We start from the raw sequence: 12,653 nt of genomic DNA, 5'->3' as shown, positions 1-12,653 counted from the left end.
AACGAAATTCAGACTGACATGGAGTTTCAAAAAGAAATTTTGCTTTTTTTCGAGATTAGCGTAACGAAATATAGACATTGTCAAAGAAATAGTAAATTTAAAGGGAGCTTCACGGTGCAGGCTACCTCCTCCAGCCCCCGATCCCCTGTCATGTTAAAAGAACTACATGTTAAAAGAACTACATGCATGTGAGGATTAGATAGCCCTCTTCTCCTGATATGATTACAGAGGAAGATAACGTTGAAATATTGCACTTGTCGCTCGCAGTATAGTGATGGAGAAACAGCGGGATTTATTAACGTGCCCATCTTCCCACTGCATCATGCGCAGAACTGAATAATAATTAACGTACGCACATTCATAATGCTCCAACTCGGTTTGAGCGGGTAAAACACAGCTGTCCCTTCAGGACCTACTATGTAAAAATCTATATTTAAGCTATCTTCAAGCAATGGGGCCATTGGAATTGAAATTGCTTGGAGCATTATTCAGGTTCTATATGCCTCCCTTTTCGACATGTGACATTTTATTGTTGGTGTTGTAACGGAACTGAGGTTGATTTTACACAGAGCGGGAGAAAAATGAATTTTATTTGGAATAATTGGACTCTTGCACAGCGCGTTATTATCTCCTGGTAGGAGGGTAGGTCGTCATCATGTTTTCTTGGAAATAAGCCACAACTTTCAGAGCGGGGAAAGATTTAAACGGTTTGAGATCTAAAGGTAAGTTATCGTAATATTGATGATTAATGAAGTAGGATGTTAAGCGGTTTCCGATCACCGTTCTGGTGTCAAATTTGCCGGGAAAGTGGGCTGTCGTATCATAAAAGGATGCATTGATCTCACGGGAAGTGGAATAGCGAGTTTATCATGATATTTGATGATTTCTTTCTGTCTCATGAGTTTGTCAGTAGTGGTTTCATGGTGAATAATGTGCGGCAAATAATCACATTCCATTGTTACGAGAGATTTGCTATCATGGTATAAAACCACGCCATATGTCCATTTTGTAATACAACTGATCACAGTGACATAAAGTGCGATACCTTCTAGTTTTTTTTTTTTTTTTTTTATGCCTGTCAAATTTCTCGGCACAGAAATAAGCGTCATTATGTAGTGAAAACCTTATTCTTCTTTTGTTTTCTCTTTGGCTTCGCTTGTCAAACTTCAGCACCCCCAGCTAAAAAAAAATCGTTTCCATGCAGGGCCCTGGAAGAACCCCTATTGACAAGATAGATACCATATTTTTACACATGTATTTCTACCCCATTGCTGTATAATCATGTTTACCTATATAATGCACTTTATTTATTTATTCATTCATTTTGGTAGGGACAGAGTTATAAACATAACACCGAAACAGTTCCGTTTTCCCCTATATGAACAAGAAAGAGATATGATTCTTACATATTACATCTTTGAAAATTTCTTTTCAAATTTCGCAAGAAAAATTCCAATAGAAGATATACGAATGTATTATATATAAAAACCCAGTTTGGCGCCTCTTTGCCCATGCCATGCTGAATTTTCATCATGATGAGCGGTGACAACAGCCCCAACATCACGGGTGATTGGGAATCGGTACCTTTCTCTTCTTCACTTCGCCTTACCTGAACGACTTAATGAAATATAGGGGGGCTTGGATAGAGACTCGATCGGTGGTAGAAGGTGCAAGGAAGCATGAATATGGGATTACCAATAAGACGAATAATTATAAAGGGGTGCATTGGGCTATGTGGTGATCAGAGGTTCAAAGGGAGGAATGGTCGGAGCTTCTCGTTTTCAAGAAAGGAGAGATATATCTTGCTCTTTTTTGCGTCACTATGACTTGGTATTCTTTTCTCTATGTGTATAATGTAGGCCTACATGAATTTTGCTTTTGATCGGCATGTCCATTATCCTGGTTTCCTCTCTTTTTTTGTGGGGTTCCTATTTTTCTTCCTAGCTAAGTGTGATTGATTCATTTGTTTATCCAGTTGCGGAGGGCCCCTGGGCCAGTCCACCTCCCCCCCCCAAAAAAAAAAAATACACAAAATAACAAAAAATAAAGTGTTGGCTTAAAAGAAAAGAAATAAAAGAAGAAATGGTAAGAATGAATCTCTCATACAATTAGATTTTCATTGTAAAAAGGTCGGATTCTTTGCTCCCTCGTGACTTTAGACATTTAATTTCACCTAAAAAAATATTGAATATATTATTACCGTAATGAGCAGGCCTACTTAAATAATGGGATGAAGGTTTGACGGCTTCAGTTCCTTTTTCGTCATTCAAAGGTATGATAATGGAGTTGAGCAACATTCAAAAGCATCGGTGAAATTGGAGAAGAGAAACTGGATGGTTTAAGATGTCTGCGTCAAATTAAATTTGCAAATGATGAGGAAAAACACATCGACAGAAATGCGATGCAGGATGTATGTGGGTAATCAGGAATAGAAACAAAATTCAATGAAGAGGAAGGAAATTATTGGGAATACAAACATACATTTGCAAACTTCTGTGGAAAAAGGGCAAAGTCAGACCTAAAGATACAAAGGAAGCAGTAAAGGGTAAATTATTACGAAAGGGAGTAGGTTGTCAAAATGAATTTGATCTCCTTAATGAGATTGAGTCGATGGAGGAGGGATCGTGAAATTGTATTGGGGGATACATACATGCAAGTAAAAGGGCATTGTGGAAATGTAAAACAAAAAAGGGGGATGGCATCTTAGGTCTATTCTGCTTAAATTGTTTTGAAATGTGTTTTAAAATTTGTTAACAAATTTTCGGCATTACTCCTATTTGTTTAAGATAAGTATGCTCGATCTGTAATGAAAATCATAAGATCATAAGTCAGAAAAAAAGGAATTCCAGTTCATCGTGGCTTAGCCGTAACCAGAATAGCCTGGTAGTTGAGTCGCTGCCCGGAAAGCAGTAGATGACGGGTTCGAATCCCGTTGGTTCCATTTTTTTCTGACTTATGATTTTCAGTACAGATCGAGCATACTGATCTTATGATTTTCATTACAGATCGAGCATACTGATCTTAAACAAATAGGAGTAATGCCGAAAATTTGTTAACAAATTATAATTTCCTCCTATAAAAAGCATCTTAATTTATTGTGTTTTAAAATCATATCTAAAAAGAAAACGGAGCATTACTCTAAAAAATGAAAGATATTCCGTCAGTTTCCTATGTTTTTTTTTTTGGGGGGGGGGGGTTATTGTTTTATTTTTGTCAAGTAAACATTCTTTTCTTTTCCTGATTATGCTTTTCTCTTGACGGAATTGGATTAGGAATTATTTTCTTTGACCAGAAAAAAAGGGATTGAGAGGGAGAAAGGTAAAGAACGAGCGGAGAGAAACCGCACAAAGAGTGGGATGGATAGGGAGAGAGAGGAAGATGGAGAGAGACGGAGGGGGAGAGATACCTGTAGAAAAGAATGAGTGCTTATAATGCACATTACTGTGTCGTATTGGCAATGATAGATGGTGATGGGAAAAGAGACGCGGTTCTTGATCAAAGGAATTGACAAATGAATGAAGAGAGGGAGACAGGTTGAAATGGGCGTAAAGGTCAAGTGATATAGGAAAGGTACTTTCTGGATAGAACAGCATTTTTGGACTTGTCCCAGAATTGAATTGAGACCCTTTAGGAAGAGGCACTAAATTCGCGTTTCAATGTAGGTCGTTTATAACAGAAAATTATACAAGGCATCAATATTTTGACAAAAGTATTATCTTATATTTAGAAACAAAATGGAATACATAAAATTACATTTCCGTTTCATTCCCGGGGGGGCACCTACATTGACGAGTGGATACCATGCGCGACCAAAATTTCAATACTTTTGTGTTAACTCGTTGCCTCCGAGATTCTGTAATTCCCATAGAGATAATACAGGGCACACCCGGTTCCCGTAAGCGACGGGTTAATACCAGAATGCACCAAAATCCATTTTAGTATCCACCATTTCTGTGTTGTAATCTTGCGCCCCCTCTAGTTTTCCTGTAATTTGTAATCTAAATAATGATCGAATTCCTTTACGTTTCTCTCGAATGAGATCACCACATTATGGCAAATTAGTCCTAATCTTTTAATCAAAAATTTATTATTAACACAGTAAAAACGATGTTTACTATATGAATTGCACAGTAGTTGTTAAACTTACAGTTTAACCATTCTTAATTTATTGAGAATTGAATATTAGATATCAAACTTTGTTTGAGATTTTAAACACTTGTTTAAACTGTTTAAGCAACTACTGTACGATTCATATGATAAACAGCATTGGTTTTTTTTTATTAAACAGTGTAGAAAATATGGCTAATTTTATGTTGCGTCATTTCCTAAAGTATTCTCGGTTACTTAATTGAATAAAGCATGCGCTACTTGTAAGCAATCTATTTCCATTTATATTTCTTTCTTTGTATGTTTCCCCGTATGTCTCACTATTGTCTCTTGCTAATCGTCATTGAATGCAACATGCTTGAAGACGTAATTTGACTTTTTTATAGGTCATAACTTGATTCTTTATTTTGTGTTTCTGTGAATTCAACTATTCAATGGCGCGCTGTTTGTCCTCCCCATAATATATTCAACAAACTTTTCATCGAACTTCCTTCACTATTTGGTGTTTCTAGCTTTCTTTTACACAAATTTCACTGCTTTAGTTCTGAGCAGTTACTCGTTCCGCCTTTTAAAAAAAGTGAACTTATAACAAACTCGGCTCTCTTGGAATGTTTGCCCCACACCGGGGCCCCACAACTCCATTGATTATTATATTTGAGAGAATGTGTCTGATTGTAGAGCTTTCTTTCGGGAAGATGCGGATATGGTTGATTTCTTTTTTTTAGCAATCGGCATTAAACTGATTTGATAATTTGATATTTGGTCATTTTAGATTTTTCTGTGAATTCTAGGCAACCACATTTCCATCAAAGTCTATGTTCTAAAGATTATATAGTTTAAATTAATTGTAGAACAAAATGAAAAGGTATTAATTTTGAAGTAAAGCTGAAATATTTCGCATTTCATGTAATATAAAACAAAATATATACTGTATATACTGCATGTGTGACGTCATTTGCTCCCTCATTAGATAAGATGCTTATTCGTCTGTCTATTTCTGTACATACATTGACGCAACAAAGGTGATTGCATTTGGGCAAGAAATGAAGGCTTCGGGTCTCCTTGTGCCAAATATACGTGTGACATAAATATCTCTAAAACTGAAAGCTAACCACAATAACAGTAACAAAATAATATACATGGCATAAAAGTACATTATAAGTAAAAAAAATAGTAATGAATTAACAACCAAATTAATTAAGACATAAAATAACGGGAAAAAGTGAGAAATAATACAATTAGAGATAGTAAAACTGAAATAAACAATACGTGACAAAAACTAAAACACAATTCAAGAAAAATAAAATTAGCTGGCCCTCTGTTACAATATCTTGCACATTAATAGATCATCTACTACAACTTACAAATATCAAGGAAGTGGATTACTATAGCCCATTATGTGCATAACTGTTTTGCGAGAATAGGAGAAAATCAAATAAAAGTTCACGACCTTTTTTATTGTATGTGCAATATTTTTGTTTAGCTGGTTTGATTTTCTCTATGTCATTTAGCTCAAGCGTTGGGGAAATCATGGAGAAAATTGATCTCTTTTGGGAAACGTTACCTCTCATAAAGATAAAGGAGGGTCATAACTCATTCATTTTCGGAGGGTCATGTCACCCCCCTCTCTCTCTCTCCTTCCATCCCTTGCTCTTATCTCCCCACTTCTTGGACGGCCAAGGAATTATCGACTCTCTTTATTCCCTCTCACCCCCCCCCCCCTTCCCCCTGTCTCTCCCCCTCCGCCACAAACACGCATGTATGTCCGTGCCTTTTTTTCTCTCTCTTTCTGTCTCTCTCACATCCTCTCTCATTGATCTCTTTGTTTTGCTATGACTCAATATAGGCTCAAAGATGTATGTTTGGATCAATAAGATAATCTGATTTTTTCAGACTGTAAAATCGATATCTATTTCAACTGCAGTAGAAGCCAATAGTTTATACTTTTTATTTCAATAATGATGTAGTAGTTGTTGATGATGACATGTGATGATGCTGGTGAGGATGATGATGATGGTGGTGGTGATGATGATGATAATGATCGTAATGATGAGGAGGAGGACATTTATTATAGCCATAATTATTAAAGTCTCCTTATTCCCAAACCTAAAACTGAAATTATGAAAAAGTCCTTTCAATATTATGGTCCGTTCCTCTGGAATAAGCTTCCCTCCAACCTTAGAAATTCAACATCCCTTCAAGCATTCAAAACTAAATGTAAATTCTTTCAGCTGAAGCCTTAGTTTTAGACCCCACTTGGATCCTTTTTTTTCTTTAATTTATATGTATACGTTTCCTAATGTTATTTTTATTGTATGATTGTATCTTATTTATATGTCCATTGTAAAATATGTATATGTTCTTTTTATCGTTGCAGGGCCTCTTTGTAAATCAGTTTTATAACTGAAAGGGCTACCCTGCGTAAATAAAACTGAAATAAATAAATAAATGAAAATAATTGTAATGATGATAGTCCTAACATAATAATAAAAAATATAGGTTATTTTTAATCCTCACAACAAATTATTTGAATTGATTTCTTTGTATATTGTTTCACTCTTTTCATTTCCATTGTTCCTCCTCCTTAATTTCCGATTTACAGACATTAAACACTGGTCTTCTGGTGGCTTTTGGTATGGCAAACACTTTAGGAATCCGTGTTGTTCGACCGGTAACACTCCGAAAGTTTCATCAACCTGAGCTCGACCTTTCAAAGGAACGTGACACCGATCCTCTTTTATCGGCCAACAGAGTGCGCACTTCTCATCAACGAATGACAGGGGATTGTCAGCCAAGCAAGTCGTGGAATGCACATTCAAATCCACAATCTCAGTCAAGCACTGTCGACCGTAGTACGCAAACACAGTGCACGGACGATATTCGACACACAGATTTTGTTATTCGGGGCACGGCTGCAGACGACAGAGTAGACATGCCAGTATCGTCTACACTCACACATTATTCTATGCACAAAAGTAACCAGGATTTCTCGAATTTCGAGCCGAACTGCCCAAACTCGATGGACTATCACTCTCATGGAGGAACTTTAACCCATTCGTCTCCGTTTAACGGGATTAAACAAGCAGGATATGACACTTATGGTAGCGAGTTAGAGTATCGAGTTGGAGCACCGATTCCCGTGGGAGATACTGGTAGCGGCGGAGTTGGTACCGGCTTTGGTGGCGGACCATTGCTGAAACAGGGTGGATCTTTGGTAGACGAGATTGGACCAAAAGAGGCGCCACATAAACTTGGAAGTAGCAAGGATACCTATACTAAAATGACGAGAGCGGTGACACAGAAACCCGAAGGGATCGGGGAATCATTAGCCTGGCTCAAACGAGAACTGGTGAGCATAGATCTTGATTTGACATGTATTTGATGATTTTGTTGGATATATGAGGTTGATAAAAATGTGTGTTCGGTTGATTCAAAGTGGTATTAGTGTGGGGGGGGTCTTTGATTGGTGACGTCGTTTTTTGCTTTTCTTCTTTACAATCAAATTACATTTAAAGCACACGTATTGTGGTTTTAAATGTTAAGCGTGGAAGATTTTTATGTGAATGAAATCAAAATATTCATAAAAGTTGAAAGACAAATTCTTTGTAGGTCGATCTGCATTTATTTAGCGCTTTGAGCCTTTATGGGAAGAGCGCTATATAAAAACTAGCTATTGTTATTATTATTGTTATTATTTTTATTATTCTCATCATCATCCTCATTTATAATATGAACATTAATTGCTGAAGACGAAAAATGGGCTTCAATATATTAGTCAAGAGGTACAATAGTTAAGCATGGGCAACTAACCTTGATGGTCAGATCTTTTGTGGGTTATAGAAGGCATACACACCTTCACTTTTTGTACAATTTATAGAAACCACGTGAATGACGTTACTCAAGAACGGAGCAAAAAAAAACATGATTGGGTGTATTCAGTGAAGCACATGAACATTACTATATCACTTTTAATAGATCCCGTTTCATCAACAAACATGACAAAAACAAACTGACGTTTATTTAGCCCATTATTTGCGTACATCATTTTGTTTTCAAGATCAAGATGTAGAAGTTGGATACTGAGCTTTTCAGGAGTTTCTCTACCAATATTATAAAGTCTATAGAAATACTTCTCCCTGTTTTTAGGTTAAACTGCGCTGTAATCACATGAAGTGTTTTTAGGCACTTTTTCCAGAAGGGCATTACGAAGCTGTTTGTTTGATTGTTTTAAAATACATTATGGGAGATAAAGTCCAAGCGTACCACTGACAGTTTTCCTTTGATGTATTGTGTTGAACTGGTAGTTTTATGCAGTTCGTCTCCGACATTCATTTGGGTGCGGTGACTGTGTTATAAATGGAATGCAGGATTATGCCATTTTCACGATCTCTTTCTATTATTACATCAATCCCTCGTTCCAATTCAATCCTCTTCACCTCACTCTCACAAAGAACACCACTCTGAAAGAGATCCATGCATGCCAAACAAATAACCTCAACGAATTCGTTATTTCGACACACCGAAAAAACCCACTCTTTCAAAAATGGGTAAGGAGCAAGTTACTTCCTGTGTAGTAACATGCAGTAGCACAGATTTGTAAATGCAAGGATCATTTTAATACACAGTTTAACCAGCTTAGATATACGCCTACTGAAGATTTTCATAAACCAATGTGACAACTATATGCAGCCCGATTTCGTGTTCATCGCATGGGATATTTATTTTGAGAAAGGAGATAAGGGACGATAAACGAGATAGGCAAAGCAAACGTGATGTGATTATTAGTAATAAGGTCATCTTATGGCAACCTTATAATGTTTTATTCCAAGTCTTGGCACGTTCCGTCTTTGATATTAGAGTGATTTCGCTTTATCTTAAAAGATATTATTGTAGATTGAACTGTAAACATGATGTCGATCGAGATAAACTTATGCAACACGTTTGCACGTATATGTATATATATACCCTCGTACATTGACGATAAAAAATGAAATGTTAAATAAGCAATTGAAATATTTTAGGATTGATCACCTTTTCCAAATATTGCTTTTACCACTTTGATTTTTCGATCCAACACTTACATTATTGTATTCAGCTTCATGCAAGTTTGGATATAACATGTGGGGAAAAAAAAATGTCACTCTAACCTAGTTTCAATTGCCGATTTAACATTACATTTTTAACTCCAGAGTGTATTGTTTCCAAATAAAACAACAATAATATGCTGAGCTTATATCATATCTTGGCAGTATTTAATGTAAAACAGCTACTGCTGATATCTTGTGACAACAGTTTAAACCGTAATGATCTTCGTCATCCTCCTCCGTCTGGGCAAGAAGTGATTCCAATCAGGCAGGTGCTGAGGAAGGAAATGTTCTTTCATCGTCGAATACACTACAAGAGCATTTAACTCGAGACCGATTTATGCATGTATAAGAAAAATGCACGTTTCGAAGTTTTGACACAACACCAGTTTAGAATCAAACCCAGAATTGACGTTGTTTTAGACGCCTATTTGATGTTAGCCCAAAATAAAACTGGTGAAATTCATGTAAGACACTAGGCTGGTATTGACACTGACTTTTGCAGTGAGTGAGTGTAGGCAGCTAATAAGTATTTTTGAAATATTTAAGTAAATTGGAAGAGGATATACGCTTATTATCCCGTACGATATCAGTGATTACAATTTCCTTCATACTTTAGAATTACAATTGACCCTCTCCAGGTTACAAAATAATGCTTTGTCGATTCCCCCCATTATGTCAAACAAAATATATATCAAGAGGGTGGGTTAACGTCTAAAAAAATAGGGAAACTCGAGAAAGATAAGTAGTTTTCTTTGGTGTGTGGAGATACGATGTTTGAAAAAAATTAGTTCTTGTCACTATGAGCCCAATATTTTCAAATTAGATCGTTTATCATTCGATATCTGTCACCGTACTCTGACAAATGATGAGAAAGTTTGCAACTCGTAAGATCATATATTTTATAATTGTCTTAAATATTGTAGGTATCTATTGTTCTAGAAACGAATTCGATGTTTTAATTGCTTTGAAATATGACAAACAATAAAACATGGCACGTAGTCTTCGACCATGCAAATCTCTGTGCGGTGAAATTGCCTTATACGGTATATTCCTCGATACTGTAGGATTTTTTTTCTGTGCCAGCAAATTGAATTTTTGGCTAAGAGATCGGGAAGGATATTCGAGCAAAACTTCCGATTTTACAAGCTTAAATGGAATAACCTGAATCCCCACACATATATCCAAACATAATACACCTAAAACTTGAAACGTGTTAGTTTATGGGTATCACGAGATCATTTTTTATATAGGCCTACATACAATATACAAGATATATAATAGCAGCTTTATAATGTACTTATTTGATTTTATTCACTTCCCTCTAGTACTTGGAAATAATCGTTATCTACCAATTGTACTAATCAGCTAATGGTGACGTTTAAACGTGACTTTTTCTAAGGTTCGAGATAATATATAACTGAAAAATGATTTAATACATGCCATCAATTCTGACTTGTCAATCAATTCCTATACAATACATGTTTAAAACTTCAGTTCATCTATCCTCCATCGTCCTCCATTGAAATCAATCTAGTTCTTACAAACGACAGCTTAGTTTGATTGATACAAATGTATTTTAACGAATAGTTATAAAGGCAATTATCATGAAGGAAATGCGTGTTTCTCTACGTTATTTTGAAGAGTTATTATACAGATTCATCCAGCTGTAGGCGGAGACCTTCATTTCTATAACCCAATCTGATGAAATGCGTCCATCTCCCATACGATTTATATTTGGCAGATGGTTCTTGTAGCTACGAAGATAAATAATGTGCAGAAGAAGAACACATTCGTCATCGCTAATGAGAGGAAATCATACAATGTTTTCAGAGTCCATTCACCTTCTAGAACAGACATGATGAGTATTTGGATTAGTAAATCCTTCACAGCCTTACAAAGGAAGATTTGTGTTTCCTGTCTTTGATGATTACATCTTTATTTCAAAGCAGACGATTGTTTACAAGCTTAAATGGAAAGTTCACTCTTAATAATAACTTGGTTGTGATAAGAAAATGATATTGGAGTTAATTGTTACGGAGTTATTAGTTTTATAAGAAAAAATATATAGATTGTGACGTCACAGGCGAGCAGTTCCTCCATGTGCCAGGTTATTTGAATTCCAAAAAGTTTCATTTTCTCTTTAAAAAAATGGAAGTGATTTTATGTGTGCTGTGGATGTATTATCATTACACTTCATTCATAACCTCTTTTATGAGAAAATATTCATGTTCCACTAAAAAGAAATGGAGATTAGTGAATTATTAGTCCTGTGTGTTATATAGGGGAGCTGTTCGCATATTACGTTACGAAATAAAAACAAAATTATGAATTTTCATCAAACCTTCATATTTTTTCGCGAATATTCCTGTTACTATCAAAACCAACTGTACGTTAGGGGGAACTTCCCTTTAACGAATCTTCCTCAAAATATTATGTCTGTAGTCATATAAGGGATGAATACCTTTTCTTATCCTGGTGTGATCGAATAGTTATTAAACAGAGCTCCTTCAAGTGAAACATTGATTTCGGTTTATAGGTTTAACCGAGTTTAAATAAGCCGATTAACAACAATAAAGTGCTGATCATCTGATCATCCTTACAAATTATGCTACAGGCTGACATGAACACTAAGAAATGTACAGTATCATTGTTTGTTGTTGTTTTTCGGTAAAAGCTAATACAGTAAACCATGTTGATATTCCGCGACTGACATAATGAATTAATGCAGTAATTGAATCGTTTCAATTTAATTTATTCACATTGAAATCATCAAGGTGGATAATACTGTGATTCTTGATGATTCACAAAAAGGAATATGTAGGGCCTATATGTGTATGATATAACACAATCAAGGTGAAGCTAATTTATAGAATAAACTAAAAGTATGAATTATGTTGTAGCATAACGTTAATGATGATTGTGTAGATCTTTCATAAACTTATCATATCGGAAATCGGATAAAATGAGCACAATGATAGCGTATTAACAAAATTCGATGGTTAGGCTGTCAGTTAGACCACAAAATTTTGTAAAGCTCCGTTTAAATTGAACTTTTAATCCGAATATGGATAATATAATCAGGGAGTTGGGAATAATCGGTGATAATAACAAATATAAATACGTATGTTCATCCTTCAGGCCTATCCTCTTTGACCGGAAGCTAGTCGCAATAAGAGATTCAGTTGGATTTACTATAAATATAACTTTTAAAATCAATCACAGTTCCCTCATTAATTGGTTTAGAAATCAAGTTTGATCATGATTCTTAGAGTTGCGTTCGATCACAACTATTCCTGCAAAGAGGGGCTGGCCAGGGACTTCCTTACCCGTGATCTAAGCTATAAACCATGACCAAGGAAATCAGTGGTCTGTCTGCACTTGTTCTGACATGGTGTCCCTTAGTCATGGGATCTCCATTGTCCACTCCACCTGCACCTGGTTTAGAGATGAGCACGTTTG

At 35.8% G+C, this 12,653-nt stretch overlaps 1 long non-coding RNA gene across 1 annotated transcript; it reads left to right on the top strand.

Annotated features, from left to right (window-relative positions):
- Nucleotides 1-279: 279 nt before the first annotated feature.
- LOC121421243 lies at nucleotides 280-11,686 on the top strand. Its single transcript, XR_005970950.1, has 2 exons — nucleotides 280-722; nucleotides 6,710-11,686. It is a non-coding gene; the product is annotated as an uncharacterized LOC121421243 (long non-coding RNA).
- The last annotated feature ends 967 nt before the right edge of the window (nucleotides 11,687-12,653 follow it).

The sequence above is a fragment of the Lytechinus variegatus genome, chromosome 1 (genome assembly GCF_018143015.1).
Source record: "Lytechinus variegatus isolate NC3 chromosome 1, Lvar_3.0, whole genome shotgun sequence".
Lineage (NCBI taxonomy): Eukaryota > Metazoa > Echinodermata > Echinoidea > Temnopleuroida > Toxopneustidae > Lytechinus > Lytechinus variegatus.
The sequence above is the reverse complement of the archived record's forward strand: the minus strand, read 5'-3'. Positions and strand labels throughout refer to the sequence as shown.